The sequence below is a fragment of the Uranotaenia lowii genome, chromosome 3, assembly GCF_029784155.1.
Source record: "Uranotaenia lowii strain MFRU-FL chromosome 3, ASM2978415v1, whole genome shotgun sequence".
NCBI lineage: Eukaryota > Metazoa > Arthropoda > Insecta > Diptera > Culicidae > Uranotaenia > Uranotaenia lowii.
Window position 1 is genome coordinate 64,844,220 of NC_073693.1, and position 12,094 is coordinate 64,856,313.

General features: G+C 40.9%; 1 protein-coding gene across 1 annotated transcript in view; it reads left to right on the forward strand.

The window, feature by feature from the left end:
• LOC129751575 (BTB/POZ domain-containing protein 2) overlaps positions 1-12,094 on the forward strand; it is a 90,626-nt gene that overhangs the window by 44,153 nt on the left and 34,379 nt on the right. The gene's annotated exons all lie outside the window — the stretch shown is intronic.

Here is a 12,094-nt window from a genome sequence, read left to right on the forward strand (position 1 = left end):
GTTCTATAAATAACTATACTCGATGATTCATGGATACTATACAATTTTGTCCCAGCTCTTGAATTTTTACTGTTAGTCACGTTTTTTATGACGAGTGTCTCGCGAAAGCACTCCAAGTTGAAGGAAGCTCTTAATACGCATCGCCTCTTATCGCATGAATCGATGATGTTTTTGAAACAATGAAATTTGGAAGCAAAGAAAAGAAAAAAATGTCATAATTAGAAAAAATTTCAAGAAAGATAAAAATTCCCTTATAACGCACCCTCCGAAATTCATCCGGAGATCATCACTAAAAACTATAAATTACTAGAAACGTAGAAGAAATCTGTTACCAACTCTCTGGAAAAGTCTGGTTTGATTGGAAAATTTTTACAAAAATTTCAGATCAATGAAAACTAATTTAAAGATCAAGTTTTAGAAAATTATCTTTTTTTTTAAGAAAATTATCTAGAAACGAATCTTGGGCTGACTTGGGCTCGACCTTTTGGAAAATCCTCTTCGTGGCCGAGGAAAAGCCGATGATTTTGGCGCGCATCTCAGCCGTTAATGCGCGCAGCATCGCCATGTTGCTACTGGGTCATTTCGTCTCTAAGGGTGGTTCATGGTGACCCGTTCGTTCCAGAACAATCATCTTTGCAGTGCAATTAGAAATTCCTTGAAAACTTTCGAAATTCGAAAAGTTGAAGCTCTCATTTCAAAGGGGTTGCTTATGAATTATGTTGAAATTTGATTTAAGTTGATTACAAAAAAAAACTAATTTCAATAATTTCCTAAGTTTTCATTTATTTTTGGAAGGTGTAGCAAAGCACACCGGGTTCAGCTAGTAATACCACTGATAAGGTAATACATATTTTGAAATAACTCGAACACAGAGAAAATAGAATTCAAGAACAATTGATTAGACTAATCTAGGCTTGCCAGATACTTTCAGAAAAAAGCGGGACATTTCACGAAGAAAAAGCGGGACACAGCCGAAAAAAAGCGAAACATTTAAGAAAATCTTAAAAAAAGCGTAATTGTGTAGCCAAACTTATAATTTTATCATCAGCCAAGTTGTTCAAAGAAAGTACACAAAGGGTTTTTTAAACGCAGATTGATTTTACCCAATTTTTCTACATGACTTCTATTTACACGGTTTTTTGTCATATGTACTGTTATTTTCCACGGTTTTCGAGAATAAAAACGTTATTTGAGAGAAAATATTTCAAGTCGTACATGAAAACGGTGGATATGATATCGTTAAAAATCTATGTGTAATTTGTTTAAAAATTTGTTTGTTTGGTAATTTGTTTAGAAACTTGAAAACTCAAGAAAACTTCCATCAGCTTTCATCTTTATATACTTTGGACAATTGAGTCGAAAAAGGTGGTGTATAATATAACGCAATTTAACTAAGATTCCAGCACAAAAATTAATCTGTTTAATTCTATAATCTATAATTATTTGGAGGCAACTTGAACAATATTTTCTTCATACATTGGATGAACTTGCTTCAAGAGAACTTAACTGAATCCGAATTTTACTGTAATGCTAGAGCTTTAGAGTATTCTGTGTTGCCTTAAAAAAAATATGAAAAATGCTGCTTATTTTTAGAAAAACCGAGCAACATTTCAGGTTTTTTTTTTTTTTTTTTTTTTTTTCCTATTTTGATTCATTCAACTCCAAGTGCTGAAGCAGAACGGACGTGATTTTATTTTGTCCCGCGTGTCGGTTTTTTTACCCAATAAAGAACATCAGTTGTTCTTGTGTAAAGGATTTCAACCGTTTATCGGTTCAACGGTTCAAAATAAAGTGCTCCCTTAAGTGAATTGTGCTCCTGGAATCGTGTTTTAATAATTCAGAAAACGTGGCGAGCGGCCATTGTTTTACCGAAGGTCATCTTTGCTTCGGCAAACAAAAGACCGGACCACGTTTTTCAGTTTCGACACATCTTGCGCGCTACGTCTGAGAGGCGCTTTTAGTGAAAAAAGAAAGCAGTAGTGTGTGAGGACAGTTTTTTTTTTTTTTTTTTTTTCTCCTGCTTTGGCCGTAAGGCAAATAATTTTCCTCACATAGCCGGACTTGTGTGCCGTTATAGGAAAATAAAACGGAAGTGTAGTTGCAGCGTCCCTCAAGCAAGATAGCCTTCAGTTTTGACCAGCTGGAAACAACAGACTCTGTATAGTCTCCAGCCAGGTGGTATACGGTGTACTTAATAACAGGTTGTATTTTTCCTTTTTTTCCCAAAACTTTAATTTTGGTTGTTTAATTAATACTTTCCTTTCTCTCTCTGTCATTTATTTTTCTTATTAATTTTTTTTTTTTTTTAACCTAAAATTTAGAATTCAAAATTTCAAAGGTTTCGTTCTTCACTAGAAGCCCATTAGTTCGGTAAGCTCCCGCCTAATGGATGACGACGGCGAGGCGGGCAAAGATCCCCCTTTACAGGATGATAGTTCGAAAGAAACTGTTTCCGAGAGATTAATCGAAAATCATCCGATGTATCTTACAGACACGGAAGATACCCCTCCTCCCTCCTCGCAGACCCCCTTTTCCCAAATTCCATTTAGGTTTGGCACAAATCCATCATCATCAACCGTTCAAATGAACTCCCCTCTTGAAGAAAATAATGAGCTGCCTAAACCTCCCCCTCGTCGTCGGGTTTACCAGAATGAATCGACGGGACCCTGGGTAGTGTATTTCCGGTCCAAATCGAAACCCCTAAATGTTATTTCAATTTCCCGAGACCTCGACCGATCGTACTCTTCCGTAGTCAGCTACCAGCCGATGAGTCGGAACAAAATGCGCGTTGTTGTTGGTAGCTTGAAGGAAGCAAACGCCATTGCTTGTGACGAGAGGTTTACGATCGAGTACCGCGTTTACGTTCCCGCTCGTGACGTGGAAATCGACGGAGTGGTAACCGAAGAGGGTTTGACCGTCGATGACCTAATGGAATCAGGGGTTGGCCGATTCAAGGATCCTGCTCTTCCAACGGTCAAGGTGTTGGACGCGCGTCAACTAAAGTCAGCATCAGGCGAGGGGGAAAAACGGAAGTTTTCCCTGTCGAACTCTTTTCGGGTTACCTTTTCCGGCACTGCACTTCCTGATTACGTTGCGATCGGGAAGGTTCGTCTACCTGTGAGACTTTATGTGCCTTCGGTCATGTTCTGCCAGAAGTGCAAGCAGTTGGATCATACGGCCGCCTACTGCTGCAATCAGGCACGCTGCTCTAAGTGCGGGGAGAAGCATGAGGAAGCTTCGTGTACTACACCAGCAGCAAACAGGTGTTTGTATTGCACTGGTGAAGCATCTCATGCTCTCTCGGCGTGCCCTAAGTACATATCGCGCCGGGAAAAAATCAAGACTTCTTTGAAAAATCGTGTTAAAATGTCCTATAGAGACATGGTTCTGAAGTCTTTGCCAATCGTCTCAGAGAACCAGTTTGACCTTCTAAGTGACTATGAATCCGAAGGGGAGGATCCATGTGAAGGAACATCAACTGGGCCATTTTCAAAAAATAATGTTTCACAGGCTCCAAAAAGGAAACGCATCACTAAAACACAATCCAGAATAGCTGCCAGCAAACTTAATACTAAAAGAAATCCTCAAAGTGGAAATAGTAATTCTAACCCTCCTATTAAAAGTCCTCCGGGTTTTAATCCGTCCCCGAAGGACTTTCCTCCACTTTCTGGAAAGTCAAAACCCCAGGCTTTCCTTCAGAATTCAGGCCCTTCAGTAGCTAACAGGAATGCAACAATTCCCAGAGAAACTGCATCTGATCCATCGTCGAATGGTTTTCCCAGCTTTTCGGCTGATGGTAAGATGAAATTCTCGGAAATTGTTGCGTTCATCCTGGACTTTTTCAGTGTACCAGCAGGATGGAGGACTATGGTTAATATGTTTGTACCCCTTTTGAGAGAATTCTTGAAAAAGAAAGCTCTCACTATGACCCTCATCGCAGAAGCAATTTCTTTCGATGGATAATTCATCCAATGAGGGGAGAGAAATTGTTTCTGTATTGCAATGGAACTGCAGAAGTATTTTACCAAAATTAGACCCATTTAAAATATTGGTACACAATTTGAATTGTGATGTGTTCGCCTTATGCGAAACTTGGCTCTCTCCAAACGTAGATTTCACCTTCCATAGCCACAACATAATTCGCCTGGATCGTGATGGTCAAAGAGGGGGTGGCGTTCTTTTGGGGATCAAGAAATGTCACTCTTTCTATCGTATTCCACTACAACCATCTCCAGGTATTGAAGTCGTTAGTTGCCAAGCTAGAATAAAAGGTCAAGACCTTTGTCTAGCCTCGGTTTATATTCCGCCATCTTCAAGCGTTAGCCGGAACCAATTGGCGAATATTATTTCACTTCTCCCAGAACCCCGGCTAGTTCTAGGAGATTTTAACTCCCATGGCGTGGGCTGGGGTAGCTCACGTGATGATGAACGTGCTAACATTATTTATGAGCTGTGCGACGACTTCAACATGACTGTCTTAAACAATGGGGAAGTGACTCGAATTAATGGATCCCAATCACAGCATAGTATTTTAGACCTTTCTCTAGCTTCTTCCTCTCTGAGCTTGGATTGTATGTGGAAGGTAATCCAAGACCCTCAGGGAAGCGATCATTTGCCTATCCATATTTCTATCGCCAGTGGTCGTAGTCCACCCGAAGAAATCAATATTCCTTATGACCTCACAAGGAATATAGATTGGAAAAAGTATGCATCGGATGTCATTGAAGCCATCGACTCAACAGATGAACTGTCTCCGGAGGCAGAGTACAGTTTTATTTCTGGAACAATTGTGGACTGTGCAATCGGAGCACAGGTCAGACGGAATGAAAGCTCGACAATACAGAAACGGCCTCCCACTCCGTGGTGGGATGGAGATTGCTCACGCGCGCGAGGTGAAAAGTGCAAGGCGTTTGTTGAGTTTCGCAGAACCGGATTACCAGAGAAGTTCCAACGTTACTTGGCCTTGGAACGCAAGTTCAAGAACTTGATCAGAGGCAAGAAACGGGGGTACTGGCGGCGATTCGTGGATGGGTTATCTCGAGAAACGTCTTTGCACACGCTTTGGAGAACGGCACGAAACATGCGAAATCACACTCCTTCGAACGAAACTGAAGAAAGTTCAAGTCGATGGCTGATACAGTTCGCGAAAAAGGTCTGCCCGGACGCAGCACCAGCTCAGAAACACTATCGAGATACAGAGAATAGTTCCGAAACGGAGGATCAATTCTCGATGGTCGAACTTTCACTTGCGCTCTGGTCTTGCAACAATTCAGCTCCCGGACTGGACAGAATCAAATTCAACTTGTTGAAGAATCTGCCAGATACCGCTAAGAAACGCTTGTTGAATTTATTCAATAAGTGTTTGGAACTGAACATTGTTCCGCATGACTGGAGACAAGTGAAAGTCATCGCCATCCAAAAACCGGGAAAACCAGTTTCTGATTACAACTCGTATAGGCCGATTGCAATGCTCTCGTGTCTCCGGAAATTGCTCGAAAAAATGATTCTCTTTCGGCTGGATAAATGGGTTGAATCAAACAATCTGTTGTCAAGTACACAATTTGGATTCCGTAGAGGCAAGGGTACGAACGACTGTCTAGCATTACTTTCATCAGACATTCAATTGGCGTTTGCCCAAAAAGAGCAGATGGGGGCAGTATTTCTGGACATCAAAGGGGCATTCGATTCGGTGTCCATAGAAGTGCTATCTAGTAATCTTAACTCTTGCGGACTTTCACCAATTTTGAACAATTTTCTATATAACCTGTTGTCTGAAAAAATCATGCATTTTAGCCATGGAGAAACCAAAGTTGAACGAATTAGTTACATGGGTCTACCCCAAGGCTCATGTTTAAGCCCCCTGCTATACAACTTTTATGTCCGAGAAATCGATGCTTGTATGGCACAAAATTGCACGCTAAGACAGCTTGCGGATGACTGTGTTGTTCATATCACAGGTAAAACAGACACTCAAATAAAACCTCCTTTGCAAGAAACTCTAAATAACTTATCACATTGGGCCAGGAATCTAGGTATCGAGTTTTCGCCTAGTAAAACCGAGTTAGTAGTTTTTTCAAGGAAGCATTCCCCTCCTCAAATAGAGCTCCTTATGATGGGTAGAACTCTAACTCAATCTCTTAGTTTTAAGTATTTGGGTGTCTGGTTCGACTCTAAATGCCTCTGGGGAAAACATATTAGGTACTTGACACAAAAATGCCAAAAGAGAATCAATTTTCTTCGAACGATTACTGGAACCTGGTGGGGTGCTCATCCACAGGATCTCATCAGGTTATACCAAACAACGATACTGTCGGTCATAGAATACGGAAGCTTTTGCTTTGGGTCAGCCGCGGATACCCACTTGATTAAACTAGAACGAATACAGTATCGTTGTTTGCGTATTGCCATGGGTAGTATGCAGTCGACACATACGATGTGTCTCGAAGTACTGGCGGGAATAATGCCGTTGAAAAATCGGTTCTTCGATTTATCGCTACGTTTCCTAATTCGAAGTGAAACTATGAATCCTTTGGTGATAGAAAATTTGGAAAGGCTTATGAATATTAATCCGCAAGTAAAATATGTAAATAATTATAAAACTTTAAGTCAATTAGAAATAAATCCTTCTTTATTAAATTCGGACACGAGTCACTTTTACCCAATTAGCAGTTCCTTGATAAAATTCGATCTGTCCATGACCGCTGACATCCGTGGAATACCAGATCATGTCCGACCCAACATCATTCCTTCAATCTTTGCTTCAAAAGTACGTGAAATTGATCCTATGAAAATGTTCTTTACTGATGGTTCTAGAATCGACAACGCGACTGGCTTCGCAGTGTACAATGAGGGCTTTGAAGCTTCGTTCAAGCTTCGAGAGCCATGCTCCGTTTACACTGCTGAGCTAGCCGCTATTTACTGCACCTTGGAACACATTCGCACACTGCCCGTAGACCACTATTTCATCTATTCGGATAGTCTCAGCTCCGTTGAGGCGATTCGATCGATGAAACTGATGAAGCGCTCTTCCCATTTTTTGCTGGAAATTTCAGGGATATTGGGCGCTTTGATCGAAAATTCGTATAGGATTACCTTAGCTTGGATCCCGTCTCATTGTCTTATACAAGGCAATGAGAAGGCGGACTCATTGGCTAAGGTGGGCGCGTTACGAGGTGAAATCTTTGAGAGGATAATAACTTACAATGAATATTTTTCAATACCTCGCACTTTAGCGATTAACGCTTGGCAGTCTAGCTGGGATAATGGCACAAAGGGACGTTGGCTCCATACGATTATCCCTAAGGTTCCGACGAAGGCATGGTTCAAGCATTTTAACTTGAGTCGCGACTTCATTCGCGTGATTTCTCGGCTCATGTCAAGTCACTGCCGGCTTGACGCGCACTTGTTTCGTATTAATCTCGCTGCAACCAATGTTTGCGTTTGTGGGGATGGCTACCACGACATCGGTCATGTTGTATGGACGTGTGAAAGGTATGATCAAACGAGGGCTTGGCTACTGGATACCCTTAGGGCCCGAGGTAGATTACCTGGTGTTCCAATTCGAGACATTTTGGCAAACTTAGATTTTGGATATTTGTTCCCAATTTACAAATATCTCAAGCTGTCTGACTCGGTCGTTTAGTCCGCTTACCCACGTAAACTCTCCCCTTGTGTGTTCTCCATTTAATGTCTGTTTTGTTTATTTATTAGTACCACCTCTCATCCAACGGGTTCGACACATTCATGAAGAAGGCTGGCCAGAAGATCGGAAACCGATACCAAACCGTAGCTACCGAAACCACAGCTACAGGAGGCCACCACCGGACCCTAATGGAACACTGATATCGAAGAATAAACCCTACAAACCCCTTCCTTTTCCCTTATTAAAATTTTGTTTTTTTTTTTAACTGTTGAGTCGCCGCGACTATTACGGCCCCCTCCCTACTAACCAGTGATACAAAGACCCTCGGCACATTTAAACTTTGTAAAAGTAAAAGGCCTTTAATAAACTAGTTGTAAATTAAAAAAAAAAAAAATATAAAATTTCAGGTTTTTTAAAAGGCTACAAGACCAAGTTTAAGTTTCATAAGTGGCCTGAAGATTCTCATAAATCATTCAGTGTTACTTGAGAAAGATGTATTTCAAAGGTTTTATGTTCATCATAGAATTCAAAATGCGACTAAAGCATGATTTTTTCCATTGCTAGACAGTTAACTTAGTAAATTCTTACCAAGAAAAAAGGCGGGACATTTTGAGGAAAAAGCGGGACAGCGGGACATGTCCCGCTTTTGCGGGACGGATGGCAACCCTGGACTAATCTTATGATATGCCTAATGCGCGTACTGCACATTGTGAGGAGCACTCATACCAAATCTTTGATTTATGATTTAAGTGTAATATTAATTTGAATTTCTCTGTCTTTATAGTTAAACATTTGTTTACACCGAACCGCGCGATCTTTCTCTCCAGGGATGAACAAAAAAAAAATAGAAGGGCCCGATAACGAAAAGGTTCCTATTCGGAAGAAGAAGATCTAAATGCGACGGTACCTCACCCAGTCTTTCGTATCAATAAGTAAACATAGCATTTATTCCTAAAGAGGCAGCGCGCGCTTGCCGCCCTTTATTAGAGTACTACTATCTGTCATCCATTTTCAAATGGGCCAAAGTTATACATAAAAAACGAACGATCACACTTGAAATTCCTACGAAAATTTGATACCCATAAGCTGGAACTAACCTGTTTAGTTAAACCGTTTTCAAAAATTATGCCCGACTAGGTTCTTTCTTTCTGCATGCCAATAGGTAAACATGTTTACCGATTGTAAATACTTGCAGAAGGTTACCGCAATTAGATTCAATCTCGGTACGTACCTGCGTGCATGCTTGATGCTGGCTGGCTGGATTGGGAAATGTGTTAAGCCGCCCACCAGCAAAGTAAACAGTGGGCATGCGTCATCGGACGGAGTTATGCTCGAATTGTAACTTTAAAATAAATCTTTGAAATTTTTAATCATCTTACGTTTTACAGATGATATAGTTTTTTAACATTCTCGTTATATTTTTTGGTTTTTAAAGCTCCCTGATGAGTGTGGATGATTAACTGAATTTTTTTTCGTTGCAATTAACAAGGTTGAAAAAAGGCACCGAAATCAGATGGTAATCATGTATTTGTTTTATCGATAACATTGCAATAGATTAGATATATTATTGTGCAATGCATGCAATGTACCATCAACGGGCTGTCTCAAGTTTTTGTCATTTTTTTTCTCTGATAAGATGAAGAAAAGGTGTTTATAAAAAAAACTTTTACATATGTTGAATAGGAATTAATGATTATACTATGTTTGATAAAACTCACATTAACAAACTAATTTTTTGGACAAAACCGATCATAGTAATCCGTGATCATTTTTTTCTAACTTCTTCAAATGAAGTTCTATATGCCTGAGAAAGTTTTGTTTGGCTGTTTAAAGTCTATTATTAGTTTTTTTTTATAATTTTCATCTGAAATAGTTACACAATCCTTCCATTTTAGGGATAATTTAATGCGCGTAACAGAAATCCCACATCGAAAGCAGCTTTTATTGCATCAAGTAACGCTTACAAGAAGCATAACTGTTTTCTTTACCGGCGTTATATAGGTAATGCAGTCTCAAAACAATCTGAAGCGCAACCCTAGAAGTTTCTGAAATTTTTGGAACGACAAAAGGAAGGACGATTACTCCGGGAACAAAAACAGCGACAACGCCAGAACACTGCGAGCTTTTCGGGGAGCATTTCCCTAGCGTCTTTTCGAACGATCCAACTTATGATGCAGATATTCAGAAAGCACTCGAAAATTTCCCTCATTTCCATTCCTACATACACCGAAGAGGAAGTTTGAATTGCAATCACGAAACTAAAACCGTCCACTTGCCCAGGGCCAGATGGTATACCCACAATAGTACTAAAAACTGCGCCCATCTACGACATCTACGACATCTACAGACATCTACGTTTCCTCCACGATGAAAAAATTCGACATTATTTTCCGCATTTAAAAAAGGAGACAAACAGGACGTCCGGAATTACAGAGGTGTTACCTCACTCTGTGCATGTTCTAAGCTCATGGAAATACTGATATCAACGACAATTCCTACAAATGTCAAAGCATACATATCATTAGACCAACACGGATTCTAACCAGGACGCTCGACAACTACGAATCTTCTGCTGTTTACTTCGACCTGCCTGAAAGCAATTGAGGATGGGTTTCAGATCGACACAATATATACAGATCTGAAAGCCGCCTTTGATAGAGTAAACCATCGATTTCTACTAGCATAGCTACAATGACTGGAATTCTCAAGCGAATTAGTTCAATGGCTAAAATCCTACCTTATAGATAGGAAAATGGCCGATAAATTAGGCAGCTGTGTGTCCAGCGAATTCACCTACTTTTCTGGAGTACCACAAGGCAGCAACCTAGGTCCTCTGCTGTTCTCAATATTTTTCAATGATGTACACTCGCTGCTCCCACAACAATGCAGAACGTCTTACGCAGGTGATCTTAAAGTTTACGCTTAAATCAGATCTGGTGCTGACTGTTTCATCTTACAAACTCTCATCGATAAATTCATCAAATGGTGTGAAACAAACTGTCTCCGCGTTGGTGTCAACAAATAGAGTCGATCCGATAGTTTTATTATCATATTTCTAATCCATAAATCGAAAGTGTGGTTGCTTCTAAGAACCTCGGGGTGCTTCTAGACTCGAAATTGACCAATCGCGATCACAATTTTCATATATTTTCCAGAGCAAATCGCACCCTCGGATTCCTCGAAGAGTGCCGTAAGAGTCCCTCCTCCCCCCCTTACTGGTCTCGATCATTACACTGTTCCCTAGGGCGATCATTACTAGAGTATGCCTCGGAAGTTTGGTCTCCTTATACGATGGTTTGGTCCAAAAGACTTGAAGCTGTTTAGTCGAGGTTTGTGAAATACGTGTTGAGGATTCAGGGGGTAGCTTACCGGGTTCTGTGATCGGAGGGTTTACTTTCCGTTGCTTCGCCAACGGTACGGGAAAGTAGCACCAAAGAACGCAAAATTCTTCACCGCTGGTGGGTCGTTTTGTTCGCTGCTGGTTCGGTGCTATTTCACTGCTGCTTGGCCGGGAGGTCCGAATTGGTTGCACCTTTTCAGTCCGCAAAGAACACACAGCACAAATCTTTCTAGTGCGGGTTTTCGGATGCGAATTAGAGCGCAATTCAATACAACCGGTTTACACAAAATGAAACAACACTTTATTCTGCTATCACTCGACCGACAAAACAAATAAGTACGGACTAGATGTTGCCGCCACGAGAATTTATTTCAACTGATCTTATGCTGACTTGTTGTTGTTGCATCAGCTGGTTGGTGAGTTACCGCGTCAAAACAATTCATGCGGTAACTCACTGCTATGCTATTTCTCGTATTAGGGTTGTTCACTTTTTTACAATTTGACAATTACAGAAATATTTAAATAAATTTTACATATAACAAAAAACTAAATTTAGGTTTGGTAACAAACATTCCGGCCACCTTGAAATGGCACGGACATTTCAACACTACTTCGGTATTATTGGGGAGCTTTCATCGGTTTCCTTCATCTTCGGCTGCGTAGACCAACGGGACGTATCATGGCACCAGGGGGATCAGGAGGAGCGATTGGTACTGGGCGGTACGGACACCATCTGGAGCTTTGCCTTCTGGAACAAAGAGGAACCCAGTAGACCAACAAACATACAGTAAAACGATTGGAACCGCAATCACCTGGTGCTTATAGTTTTCATACATGAGCTAACTTTGAGTGTAGCTCTACTCATAAAAGCTGCGACCACCGACTACTGCCTTCAATCAGCTGGTGCTAGGAATCCGATGGGAGGAGATGTCCACCACACGAAGCCGGAAATGATGAAGTGCGACCACACTTGGAGCGTTGATTTCTGCGGAGCAAGAAGGAACCCAGTAGCCCAACAAACAAAATAAGGGGGTATCGGAATTGCAATCACCTGATTTTCAAAATTGATATACAGGAGCTAACTTAGAGTGTAGCTCTACTCATTCAGGCTG